The sequence below is a fragment of the Phaseolus vulgaris genome, chromosome 7 (genome assembly GCF_051622355.1).
Source record: "Phaseolus vulgaris cultivar YP4 chromosome 7, ASM5162235v1, whole genome shotgun sequence".
Classification (NCBI taxonomy): domain Eukaryota; kingdom Viridiplantae; phylum Streptophyta; class Magnoliopsida; order Fabales; family Fabaceae; genus Phaseolus; species Phaseolus vulgaris.
Window position 1 is genome coordinate 42963426 of NC_143504.1, and position 14471 is coordinate 42977896.

At 34.2% G+C, this 14471-nt stretch overlaps 1 pseudogene; it reads left to right on the top strand.

Annotated features, from left to right (window-relative positions):
- Window positions 1–10406: 10406 nt before the first annotated feature.
- Window positions 10407–10512, top strand: LOC137830790 (small nucleolar RNA R71; annotated as a pseudogene).
- The last annotated feature ends 3959 nt before the right edge of the window (window positions 10513–14471 follow it).

Genomic DNA, 14471 nt, shown 5'->3' on the forward strand with positions numbered 1-14471 from the left:
GATTTATATAATAATGATCTTTTATGAAATTTGTTAATGTTAATATTATATTAAGGTTGTAACAAAAAGTAGAGATGTTAAACTTTATCTTTTATATGATTAGCATTTGATTTTATTGATAAGAAATAATTTATAATATATCTAAATTATATTCTAAATATATTAAATGTAGGTAGGTCCACAAGTCTTCGTACATGAGAATCCAATTAACATATGTTGTTAAATAGGTGGGTGAATGAATTTGTTATGTTCAAACCTTAATTTGTTTATAAGGATGAAAAATATTTAAAAATCACTTAAATATAACTTGACCAAAGCTTCATCTTGAGACATGATGTTTAAGTTTATAATAATTAAACACAAGACTTATTATTTCTATAAAGTTATAAAGGATCACCTTATCATATTTGTATTTGAGCTCACAAAATCAAAACTTAATAGGCTAATATTAATGAGTAATCATTTAAAAAGTAATATGTAAAAGATGATTTTTTTATACGTAGGTTAAACACTTTATATAAATAAGGAGGGGAAACCCTTGTTAAAGATAAAAAAAAAAAGAATATATATAAGAAGCATAACAAAAAGAATAAAGAAAGAGATTCCATAAAGATTTCGTGAGAGAAAGATTTCAAACTTTGAAAAAGGAGATTAGAAAACATGTATATATGTTGTTTTTTAGTCTTTAGATGAACTTGAGAGAAGTTATAAACTCACGTTTTGAACTTGTGAGAAGATAGAAACCCATTTTTTGAGCTTGAGAGAAGACTTATTAAATTATGCATTTTTGAAGTTAGAAATACCTTTTGAAGCTTCTAACTACTTGAGCAAATCTTCAAATGATTTTTTAAAAAAAAAATCTAATCCATTGAAATACCTAGCAGATGACCTAGAGATTAGTTAACCATATCAGTCAATCTAGGACCAAAATCTAATAATTCACAAGAGGGTCACCAAGAGTCAAACAGAGGAGTAAAGGCAGAGCACCCACTATTCTCACTTTTCTACCAATAAGTAGTGTAAGATTTCTTTTGCAATAAAATGGGCTCACATTAGGCCCAATTAGGAAACTCTAAGACACATCACAAAGCCTAGACGTCTCCTTTCCTCTTATAAGACATGACATTCACAATATGCACATTAATCACATATGCAAATAAAGTTCAACTTTTGTAGCAACATGTTTAGGACAAATGGGGGGAAATTTGAACATCAAATTCTCCCTCTTCTCTTGTATTTTGAACCCCTCACCCTATAAATAGGGCCTCACACTAATTGTATCTCAACACTGATTTGAGAGTAAAATTACTATACTTATTTTGTGAGAGAAGAGTTTTCCAAATTTTGTAAATCTTATCTTGAGTTCAAAATTCAAGTGGTGACTCCTCCCTCACTCATCTTAGCGTGATTTCCATGTGGTGTGGACTCTTTGTGCATCCAATCCATTAGTCCTCTACTCAATTCCTTTTTCGTTTCATTCTTTCTAGCTTGTCTTTTGACTTCTTCCACCATTGTGGTGTCATATCTTGTGTGTTTCTTTTTCCTTTACACTATTTGAAGAACACTTTTCTCAGGTTAAATTCGCTTCCAATGATAATCTTCACTTAATTTTACCTTATTTCGAATTTAATTAACTCTACCAGAGGAACTTTAAAAAGAAGTGTGTGTTTTTAATCTCTTCATTTGCAACTCAACTTGTATGAATTATAGTGTGCAATCATATATATATATATATATATATATATATAATGACTGGTCCAATTATAAAATTTTCCAGTACGCTTACAATATAAGAAATTACACTCACACTAGTGTAAAATAGACTTCTTATGTCAATATTTTGCCATATTACGTCACTTCTACAATGATGTAGATAGGATTGTGTAAGAAGGAAATCTTTTAAAGTGGATTAACACATTAGTAAAAAAATATTTTTATGAAAATGAGCACAACTTAAAAGATTGTGTAAGAAGTCACATTTGTTTTCTAAAACAATATTTTTACATTAGTTGACCACCACCATCGACCTGAAGTATATTATTTTTAATATATGATTTGTTTTAACACTAAGCTAAAACCTGTAGTTAAAATAAATTCTAACCAAACAATACCATATATGATAAAAAAAAATACTAATAAAATTGTCTATTTTAACCTAAATTGCCTAATATTGAAAAAAAAATCAATAAAGAAACCTATAATATTTAAACAAAATAAAATTAAACTGCTATTTATATGGGAGAAGAAAAACCACTCATTGTTATCTAATCTTTAACATATCATCCCTAAATCATATTTTGAAACAATTGAAATTTTTGAATGATATTAACATTCATTTCTCATGAAAATAAATCTAAAGTTATTGAAATTTCTACATATATTTCCTCTATCCAAGAATTAATAGTTCTTGTAGTAAAGATGATTATCTTCTAGTAGATAAAGCAATAGTCATATTTAAATGAAACCTCTTGCCTATTACGTTTAATTTATTGCTTGTCTAAATATTTAGCTAATATTTATAGTATTGTCTCATTTGTATTTCTTTGAGTGGCGTTATTGAAATTATCATTTATTGCATTATTTTCTTGAAATGGAGAATGTACCGACCGTCTGAGTTAAATAATATATAACATAACGAATACAATAAATATCATTAGCAGTTACCATTAGTATTAAATATATCATTGGATTAGCATTAAATATAGCATTGGATGAGTCAATGCGCATCCTGAAATATCTGGGAAATATCTCCGATATATAACGGATAAAACAGATTATACATTTGCCTAAGATTGAGGGACCACGACATATCAGTTGATAACGGATCCACAGTTCGTAAAGGACAGAAAACCCACAAAGCAATAATATAAACAGGGTTCTCGAAAAAGGAGTAAGGTACATTTTCACATCTCACTAGAACACATATGAAATAGATTACTGACTTGAGCGTCGGAGTGCAATCGCAGGTTACCCCCTGATCGACCGAGCGTCAACATTGAAGGGATGAGGCTTAAGGAGGCACGAAGATCATCAGCACATCAGTAATTCCACAACAGGTTACAAGTATTGTCTGGGCCCCTCATTGTCCACACAAGTACAATTGGCGCCCACCGTGGGGCCGAGATAACACCATCTTCAGCAACAAATCCTGAACAACAATGGTATCAACGAGGAATAACACTAACAACGACGGAATGACAGAAGAACAAATGGCCCTTATCCAGGCCCTCCTAGCGCAGATGGAGGAGTTACAACAGAAGAGTATCGCCGATCAACTGAAAAATGAAGCGGACATGAAGAAGAAAGGCTCATTTTGAAGGAGCAGAATGAAAACCTGTTACAACGAATCGGAGGTCCCGAAAGGGAAGAACGTTCCCGAACACCACATCCTACAACCCATCAGTCTAGATCCCCGGTGTCGAACCTATTAGCTCACTCGACTCCCCATACTCCTTAAACTCACCAAATTTCTCGAAACAATCTTGCCCGGACGAAGAAGAAGATCTGAGAGGGCACCCATTCACAAATAAGATAATCGATACTCCACTTCCTCCGATGTGGAAAGGATTAACCATTAAACCGTATGATGGTTCTACCGATCTAGACAAACACCTGAATTTCTTTAAAACACAGATGACCTTGTACACAACTACCAAAGCACTGTGGTGTAAAATATTCCCTACTTCTCGCCAAGAAGGACCACTCGGCTGGTTCACTAAACTTCCTACCAATTCTGAGGAGAATTTTAAAGACCTGACAACAAAGTTCATTACACACTACGCTACCAGCCGACCACATCACACGTTGTCCTTGTCCCTTGTTGATTTTTCTCGGCAAGTGTACTGAATCAACTGTAATATAATACTCTTTAAAGTACGAATGTCGAACCCACAAGGAACAATTCTAATTAAGAAGTTATGTTATAAAACTCATTAAGTATAGAAAATAATTTTGAGAACATGTTCATAACCAAATTAAAGATTTCACAAGTAACTCAAAGATTTAGGGTTTGATTCAACCAAAAACAAAACTAACTTATCAAATATAGAGAAAGATACTTGGAATTGAATAAAGTATTGTACCGCCCTGGTAGTCGGAAGTGATGACGTGGCATCAAGCTATTGTATAGGCGTGTTGACGAGACGCCTTGCTGGCAGAAGGGAAGGAAGTCGGGGGCTCGTGAAGTCGCCAATTATTAAGTTGGCGTGCTCCGATCTCCAGCACACCAGAACCGGCGGTCACCGGGTTAAAGATGAAGTCGCCAGATGTAAACTCAGGCGACCAAGTGATTAGAGATCGCCGGAGCAAGCACATCGCCGAAGATGAAGGTGGTGCAGATTATGAAGGCGGCCGGCGAGACCACAGGGAAGGTGTGTACGAAGGCACCCTAGCTCGCCAATCCAGTAGAGATCGTACTCCAGGACAGCTATGCACTGAGTAGTATCATGCATAAGTAACTTAGCCAAAGGAGAGTCAGAAGCAGCGCCCAAGTCAAGGAGGCTCCAGATGATGGCACGTGTACGGCTGGATGCGAGCCACGTGTCCAGGTGTGTAACTGTCAGGAGAGAGAAAGTGCCCAGGTATATAAGGGTTTCCCAACGAACTTCTGAGGTACGCACGTTCAGATTGTCTTCTTTACGCTTGCGAGTTCTTGAGTATACTGTGAGAGAGAACATTGCACGGTTCCTTGAGAGTTCCTGAGTGTTACTCTTAGTATTTGGTGGTTCGGTCACTGACTTGGGCGTTGGAGTGCGATCGGCCGCAGCGGCGCCGCTCTGTTCTTTTGCAGGTTCTTGAGGTGGATCGTGACGAAGGACGGAGGTTGACGCGGCGCACACGTTGATCCAAGTTTGACGAGGCAAGCTTCAACGTTCTGGTCAACAGGCAGGATCAAGTATATTTCAATCATATGTATTTTGGAATAATACAATACATAATACTCAAAACTACTTATTCTTGATGCTTAATTTAAAGTCATTCACCTTGATTCCTCATAGATGAAATTCATAAGATAATTTCTCAAATACTGATTCCTCAGATATCTAACAAATCATTCAGTTTTATGAACAAAATTATGATGCAATTAATAACCTGAAATCTATTCCTAACATTACAAGTTATCAAGTATTTTCATCTATTTCAGATCCTTAAAGGTACTTTCCAATTAAATTTAAGGATCAAAATCAAGACTCCATTGATCATATAGAATCAAGCAATAAGCATGAAATGAAAATACTAAGAACAAGTAGAATAGAGAATATTATATATATATATATATATATATATATATATATATATCACCAAGAATACATTTGATCAAAGTAGATTACATCCAATCCAAGTTAGAAAGCACTTAGCCACTCATGACAACTCCTCCAATCTTCATTCTTGATCTGGATTGCATAAGAAGGGCTGATCTGAGCAAGTTCTTTTCTTAGAATAGAGTTCTCCACTTCTTCTCTCACTAACCTCTCTCTAAAAAAATCCAATCTTTTTCCACCGCTTCTGTTTTCACTTTGTTCCAAAATTTATATATTGAACTTTAAGCGAGCCAATTTAGCTTAAGCTAGATCTTTCAGTGCATTTTTAGCTTGAGCTAGCAATTCTAGCCCGGGCTAGATTAGTACTGCACCTTTAATCAACTATGGACAATTTTAGCTTGAGCTAAATCCTCTAGCTTGAGGTAAATCTTCTAGCTTGAGCTAAATCTTCTTGTGATCCAATTAAGTTTTTGCTTTCTTTCTTTCAATGCTTCATATTCATCTGCAATTTACACAAAAATTGAGATTAAATTTCTTCATTTGTTTCTTGGTTCAAAATATATAATCAGATTCAATAGTTATCAGATTAGGGTAATTTTCTTACATTAAGCAACAATTAAATTTCAAAGTGTTCAATTTTCTCAATCATAAAAACTACACATTAGCACTTATCAATTTCCCCCCAACCCATAATCTTGCTTGTCCTCAAGCAAAGTAATTGAATCCCAAATAAAAATAAGAGTTCATTCCTCCCCAAAATCCTTAGAAATCAAATTTATAGTTCAATATCAGAACAACTTCATGAAAAGAGCACAAGATAATTCAACAAAAAATAATGGTGTTTCATATCAATTCAAACCAAGACAAGATAATAATGTATTCAATTTCCAAGGTAAAAAATTGTTACTCTTCATTGAGAATCAAACTAAGGAATTTCTCTCTTCATTCCTCACTAGTGAGTGTTTTCCCTTTCTTTTCACTGATTTCCAAGCTAATTTAAGGTTGCCCTTCATTTCCAGTTGATTACAAACACTTTAACAAACATAGATCTTGAGGTCTTTTTCAGATTGTAATGAGGTTGGGTTACAAAGAAAATTTGGTTTTTCCAGGATAACAAAATGCACACTTAACAAAAGATTAGCATATTTGCAATTCAATTTCTAATTATGTTATTCATTATCCCTTCCATAAGATTCATCCACATTACTTCCCTTTTTATTCTTGTAATCCCCTTTTATTTTCTTTTTCTTTTTTTTAGAAAAGAGAATGAGAATGTGAATTATTTTGTAATCCTTTTTTTTTTCATTTTCAAGATCCCAACAGCCACACCAAACCCAATTCTTCTAATTATAGAAATTTGAATTGCACCTATGCTCTCCTTTTGTTAGCGTACCACATGGTAGGACAATATATGTATATCAAAAGCTAGGGTGCAATAAAACAAATTTTAGCTCAAAAAGGGTTATTTTTCTACACATTTCATTATATATTGCAAAGGTTAGCTGTTTGGCCCTGAGTTTTCTCACATCCAACTCTATTAAACATGCCTCAACCATCTCCATATTTGATTTTGTGATGCAAATTGACTAGAAAATTAGGCAACCTCAATTAACTCTTGACTAGTGAAAGTCTCTCAAATTGTTTAAAGGTTTCACATTCTCACTTGGTTGGTTAATTTCAATTCCTCATTTGTTCTCAGTCATTGCTTTCAACTGTTTACCTTGTTCCAACTTTTACACATTACTATCCTTTCTCAATTTGAGTGATGGTTTCAGCCACAAATTCTTTTTCAAATTAAGTCCCTGATCAGTCCTTGTTCCAACTAATTTCTTTTTCCAAAAAAATATACCATCATCTATCTATATACAAGATTTCACAAAATATGCAAACATCAGCCATTTTACTAACTTAAGCTTGCCATAAACAAAAGCTAAAGTAAGAAATATTAAACTAAACTGCTAAAGTCAACTTACTAAACTAAACTACTTAAACTAAATTAATACTGAAATTAAAGTTAAACAAAAAAGATAAAACCAGTTTTTTGTTCATTGTGCATGAGAAGTATCAATCTCCTATTGTGATTTTGTTCCGCTCTGTGCCAACATCATCATTCTGAACTTGGTTTGAATCTTCATCTCCTGTTGCTGCTCCAGATGGTCCAACTCCCATTTTTGGTACATCTTTAACTCTAGTCCCAACTCCAGACACTCTTGCCTCCCCTGAAAAATTGTGCCTGTCCCCAAGCCAAGATAGATAGTCATCAAATTCAGTGGGTGTCAACGACAAATTATTTAATACCAACTGTGGATTTTGTGTGACTCATTTTTCTGCACATGTAAGAATACACATTTCTCAAACCAAAGTGTTCTATTTGATTGGCATTTTAACAAACACTTGGTATGTATGATATAGAATGACAATGAATGAGTAATTTTTGGTATTTAATGCATGGAAGACAATGCTTAACTTTGGATAAACTCAAAATAACAATCATATTCAACATCAAAACATTCAAATATCAACAAGATTGAATCTTTGAGTTTATAACAATTTAGCGATGAAATCTTAAAATGAATGGAGAAGGCAACATGCTTGAATGGAAATGGCAACGATGATGGCTATGAAGATGATAAATTTATACATAAAACACTTACCTTGATAATGGAAATGTAGATGAAATGTTTGAATGGGTATGAAATTTTTAAAACTGGGAACGCTTGACTGAAAATGAGTTAGGGTGTAGGATATTCAAAAGTGATTTTAAAATGCTGCAGTTTATTTTTTTTTTTTTTAGAAAAAACCCACTAGCTTAGGCTAGATCTTTTTAGCTCAGGCTAAAGTTTGGCAGAGAGCAACAAATTTGTTTAGCTTAAGCTAGATCAGTTTAGGTCAGGCTAAAATTTGGCTGAGAGCAACAAATTTGTTTAGCTCAAGCTAGATCAGTTTAGCTCAGGCTAAAATTTGGCCGAGAGAAACAAATTTGTTTAGCTCAAGCTAGGCCTTTTTAGCTCAAGCTAAAATTTGGCAGAGAGCAACAGAGTTTTCTAGCTCAGGCTAGCTCATTTTAGCTTAGGCTAGAATTTGGCAGAGAGCAACAAAGTTGTTTTGCTCAGACTAGCTCAGTTTAGCTCAAGCTAAAGTTGCATAACAAAATTTCTTTCTTTTTCTACATATCTAGCTTAGGCTAAAAGTTCTAGCTTAAGCTAAAATTACCCTGCAATGAAATTTTCTTGAAAATTTTCATTTTGTCTTTGCCAAAAGTTTCAAACCTTTCTAAGCTTTCTTCCATCCATTCATTTCACCTAACATTTCAAACTTACATGACCATTTCACATATCAAAATGGTTTTAAAGACATCAAATATTAAAACATACTACTAAATCAAAACAAAAATTAAAGACACATTTCAAAACAAAACACTGGGTTGCCTCCCAGCAAGCGCTCGTTTAACGTCATATAGCTTGACGCCTGATTAATGTCATTAAAGGTTCATCAACAATCACATCCACTTTGAAACACTCTTTCTGATCATTTGAATATTTCGTTGCTTCAAAAACATTAAAGCTTACTTCTTCATCTTGATCACAAACCTTCAATCTTCCTTTGTCTACATCAATTATAAGTTTGGCAGTTTTCATGAATGGTCTTCCGAGTATTAAAGGTACTACAACATCTTCTTCAATATCCATAACAACAAAATCTATTGGGAATAGAAATTTATCTACCTTTACCAATAAATCTTCAACTATTCCATGTGGATATTTGATTGATCTATCAGCCAATTGTAAAGTCATTCTTGTTGGTCTCACTTCTACATCTCCAATTTTCTTCAGCATTGATAAATGCATCAAATTAATACTAACTCAAAGATCCAATAATGCCTTTCCAACAGTGAAATTTCCTATGGTAACTGGCAAGTGAAACTCCCAGGATCTCTAGATTTCTGCGGTAATGATTTTTGAATTATAGCACTGCATCCAGCTTCCAATTCAACTATCTCCTGGTCATTGAATTTTCTTTTCTTTATCAATAATTCCTTCATGAATTGAGCATATGTAGGCATCTTCTTTAAAGCTTCAGTAAAAGGAATGTTAATTTGCAATCTTTTGAGAATATCCATAAATCTTGCAAATTGCCTTTCTTTGCATTTCTTTGTAGGAGCATGTGGATAAGGTACATATTTTATAGGAACACTCCTCTCTTGTTTTTCACTTTTTTTTTCTATTTTCTCTCCAATATCTACAACATTTTCCTTATTCCTTTTTTATCCTCCCTCACACTCAATTTGTTATTTTTCAATCTCTATCTTTTAAAACCTTCTCCTCAACAACTAAGTTTTCTCCAATTCCTTTTCCTATAACTTTCCCATTTATGGTAGTGATAGACATGCAATGATCCTTTAGATTGGTTTGTGTATTGGCTGAAAATTGACTTCCTTGATTATCAGCTAACTGTTTAGCCAACTGCTCCACCTGTGTCTCTAAATTCCTTATTGATGCTTCAATATTTTTCTGATTGGATAGAGAGGCTTGCATGAACTTCTCAAAAGTATCCTCCTATTTTGATGTTCTCTCATGAATGGAAGGATAATGTGGTTGGAACCAAAGAACTTGCCTGTTAGATGATCCAACTTCTTGCTTCCATCCAGAACCTTGATTTGGATTATTCCTCCACCCTTGAGCCATGTTATTTGGATAGTTAGATGAAAAACCACCTAGTCTTCCTTGATTATTCATATACTGAACCTCTTTCTCTGCTGGATTTTGATAAAAGCATTGACCATTAAAATGATCTCCCCCACAAAAATCACACTTCAAAGCTTCATTTTGAATTGAAGGAGAATTTACTGCATGTAATTGTTGAGGCAGTTTTGACATTTGCTTGGTTAATGCCTTAATTTGCTGAGTCAAAATTTTATTTTGTGCTAAAATTGCATCTGAAGTACTAAGATCCAACACCTCTTTCTTTTGCACTGTATATCTGTCGTGTTGAGCTTGGTAATCTGTTGAGGCTAAGGCATCAATGATTCTTGTAGCTTGCTCTGCATCAATAGTCATCATTGTACCTCCTGCTGCAGCATCCAAGATCATTTTAGTATCCGACCTCAAACCATTGTGGAATATGTTCAACTAAGCAATATTCTCAAAGCCATGATTAAGAAACCTTCTTAACATCACTTTAAAACGTTCCCAAGCTTCACAAAAAGGTTCATCTGGCCCTTGCCTGAATGTGGAGATATCAGACTTAGCCTTAATATATTGAGAGAGTGGGAAGAATCTATGTAGGAATTTCTCTTCTACATCATTCCAGCTACTTAGACTCTAGTTTGGATGTGACTTTAACCATTCTTTTGCTTTTCCTGCAAGTGAGAAAGGAAATAGACGCAAATAAGTAGATTCAATATCATTTTCCTTGAAGCCCATGGTATCAACCAGCTCATAGAATGTGGATAGATGAGTATAAGGGTCTTCATGATGTTGAACAAGATGCTTTGATGTCTCCAAATCCAAGAGGAAAGCTTGAAGACCTTGCTGTTGGGTGTGTGTGTGTTGTCTAGTTGTTTGAAACTTGTTAATTCACTCCTTAAGTTGATCCAAATTCATTTGAATCTTTAACCTTTTGAAAAGATGTGTTTTCTAAAACGCTGTCAAAAATTCGACAGGTTGTTTTTCAAAACAACAGGTTGTTTTACCTTAGCTGTTTTTGAAAAACTTGGTTGACTTTGCTGTCAAACCAAAACAATCGATTATTTCGACAAAACAATTGATTGTTTTCCTGAAAACCTTAACAGAATTCTGTTAAGCGGTTTTAATATGTTTTAAATGATCCTAACTAACTTGGCTCCTTTATTAAATGCTTTTGACCACTTGGTTGGTCTATATAAAGGTAGTTTTACGCTTCTAATCTTGGAGTAACAGAAAGAGTTTATCAAAACAGCTTTTCCAAGATTTGAAAGAGCTTTGGATCATTCTTAAGTGTGTGGAATAGGATTGGGTTGTAATTCTGAACTTTAAGCCTTGTAATACCCAAGTGTATTCTATTCCCTTCTTCCTTGATTACTGTATTTCTGTATTTGTGTTGCCAAGGAGTGTTGTGTGTTCTTGAGGGGTTCAAGATCAACACTCTTGGTGTGGTTTGCCAAAGGTAGTGTGTTTCTTGAGGGGTTCAAGGTCACTACTTTGGTGTGTGGTGTTTGTAATCTGGTTTTGATTGCATAGTGGAATACCTAGTGGTTTCTAGGGACTGGATGTAGCTCTTGGTGTAAGAGTGAACCAGTATAAATTGCTTGCGTGCTTATTTCTTACCCTTAACTCTTTAAATTCTGTTTTTAAGTTGTTTTTATAAACTGCTGATAAAAACAACTGATTGTTTCGATAAAACAACCGATTGTTTTTCTGATATCATCTTAAAACAGTTTTGGGTATTTGTTTCCTTGATTCTTTTCTCTGTAATTCAGCATTGATTTTCATTATACCTTCAAAGTTTGCGAAAATCCCTCTTAAACAATTCACCCCCTCTCGTTTAAGGCCATATATTCTAACACATGATCCATTCTAATGAATTGATGAGTGCTGATTAAGCTTAGAAAAACTGGCTTCATTTCTAATGATTTGGTGGCAAGAGGTATGGCTATGTTGGAGAAATGCCTTGGTCCTTGTTGCATAACATAGTCTTCCCATGTCCTTCTAGGTGGATTTTGTCTATTATCAACCATTTGTAACTCTGTTTGACTGTGTGAGTTGAGAGTGTTGAAAGATTCTCCTTTTGTTTGTCCTTACTTCTTCTTTTCTTCTCTCTTCTTGCTCTGATTTTTTCTAGCTGTCTTCTCAATTTTTGGATCAAATTCCAATTGATCTTTAGGAACCTGTCCTCTTAATAGCATGTATCTAAGACAACTCAAGCAAGGATTAACACATGATAAAAAAATTAGATTTAAACAAGTGCCTATTCACAACGAAAAAAAACTTTTCACAATACTCAATAAGTTATACTTTAGAAATTCTTAAAAGAAATTGTTCCCTGGCAACGACGCCAAAAACTTGTTGATTTTTCTCGGCAAGTGTACCGAATCAACTGTAATATAGTACTCTTTAAAGTTCGAATGTCGAACCCACAGGGAACAATTCTAATTAAGAAGTTTTGTTATAAAACTCATTAAGTATAGAAAATAATTTAGAGAACATGTTCATAACCAAATTAAAGATTTCACGAGTAACTCAAAGATTTAGGGTTTGATTCAACCAAAAACAAAACTAACTTATCAAATATAGAGAAAGATACTTGGGATTGAATTAAGTATATTTCAATCATATGTATTTTGGAATAATACAATACATAATACTCAAAACTACTTATTCTTGATGGTTAATTTAAAGTCATTCACCTTGATTCCTCATAGATGAAATTCATAAGATAATTTCTCAAATACTGATTCCTCAAATATCTAACTAATGATCAAGCTTTATGAACAGAATTATGATGCAATTAATAACCTGAAATCTATTCCTAGTATTACAAGTTATCAAGTATTTTCATCTATTTCAGATCCTTAAAGGTACTTTCCAGTTAAATTTAAGGATCAAAATCAAGACTCCATTGATCAGATAGAATCAAGCAATAAGCATGAAATAAATATACCAAGAACAAGTAGAAAAGAGAATATTATATATATATATATATATATATATATATATATCAACAAGAATACATTTGATCAAAGTAGATTACATTCAATCCCAAGTTAGAAAGCACTTAACCACTCATGACAGCTCCTCCAATCTTCATTCTTGATCTGGATTGCATAAGAAGGGCTGATCTGAGCAAGTTCTTCTCTTAGAATAGAGTTCTCCTTTTCTTGTCTCACTAATCTCTCTCTATAAAAATCAAATCTTTTTCCACCCCTTCTGTTTCACTTTGTTCCAAAATTTATATATTGAACTTTAGCTCAAGCGAGCCAATTTAGCTTAAGCTAGATCTTTCGGTGCATTTTTAGCTTGAGCTAGCAATTCTAGCCTGGGCTAGATTCGTATTGCACCTTTAATCAACTATGGACAGTTTTAGCTTAAGCTAAATCCTTTAGCTTGAGCTAAATCTTCTAGCTTGAGCTAAATCTTCTTGTGATCCAATTAAGTTTTTGCTTTCTTCTTTCAATGCTTCATATTCATCTGCAATTTACACTAAAATTGAGATTAAATTTCTTCATTTGTTTCTTGGTTCAAAATATCTAATCAGATTCAATAATTCTCATATTAGGGTAATTTTCTTACATTAAGCAACAATTAAGTTCCAAAGTGTTCAATTTTCTCAATCATTAAAACTACATATTGGCACTACGACCATACGACTGAGAGTTCTGAAGGAACAATCGAACTAGGCGCAGAGTACGAGAAGTCATCAATACCATAATCGGGCCGGTATCGCTCGGTACACCAGGTGAGGAGGTCAATTCAATTTTCGGAGGCTTTGCAAGATGAGGATGTTCTAATTTGTCTAAGAAAAAACATCTTCGAGCTATCCAATCGGATCATGCTAGATCCCGCTAGAGTAGACCGAGGATACCCCTGATAACATTCACTAATGATGATTTTACAGCAATTGACGCAGCTCAAGATGATCCCATGGTAATAACCATGGAGATAGATAAGTTCGCAATCACTAAAGTAGTAGTGGACCAAGGCAATTTAGTGGATATCCTTTACTGGAAAACCTTTCGGAAAATGAGAATTCTCGAGTCGAAAATCCAACCCTATGAGGAGCAAATCATCGGATTCTCGAGCGAGTGAGTAGATACTAGGGGGTACATTGACTTGTACACCACGTTCGGAGAAGAAGGAGGTTCGGCGAAAACCATAAAGATAAGATATTTATTAATAAATGCTAATACCTCATACAACATACTACTCGACCGATAATCCATAAACCGTCTCCAGGCAATAGTATCTTCCCCTCACCTAGCCATGAAGTTTCCATCTACGACTGGGGATATTTCCATCTACATTGACTTGTACACCACGTTCGGAGAAGAAGGAGGTTCGGCGAAAACCATAAAGATAAGATATTTATTAATAAATGCTAATACCTCATACAACATACTACTCGACCGATAATCCATAAACCGTCTCCAGGCAATAGTATCTTCCCCTCACCTAGCCATGAAGTTTCCATCTACGACTGGGGATATTGTTACGGTCCACGTAAATCAAAAGGTAG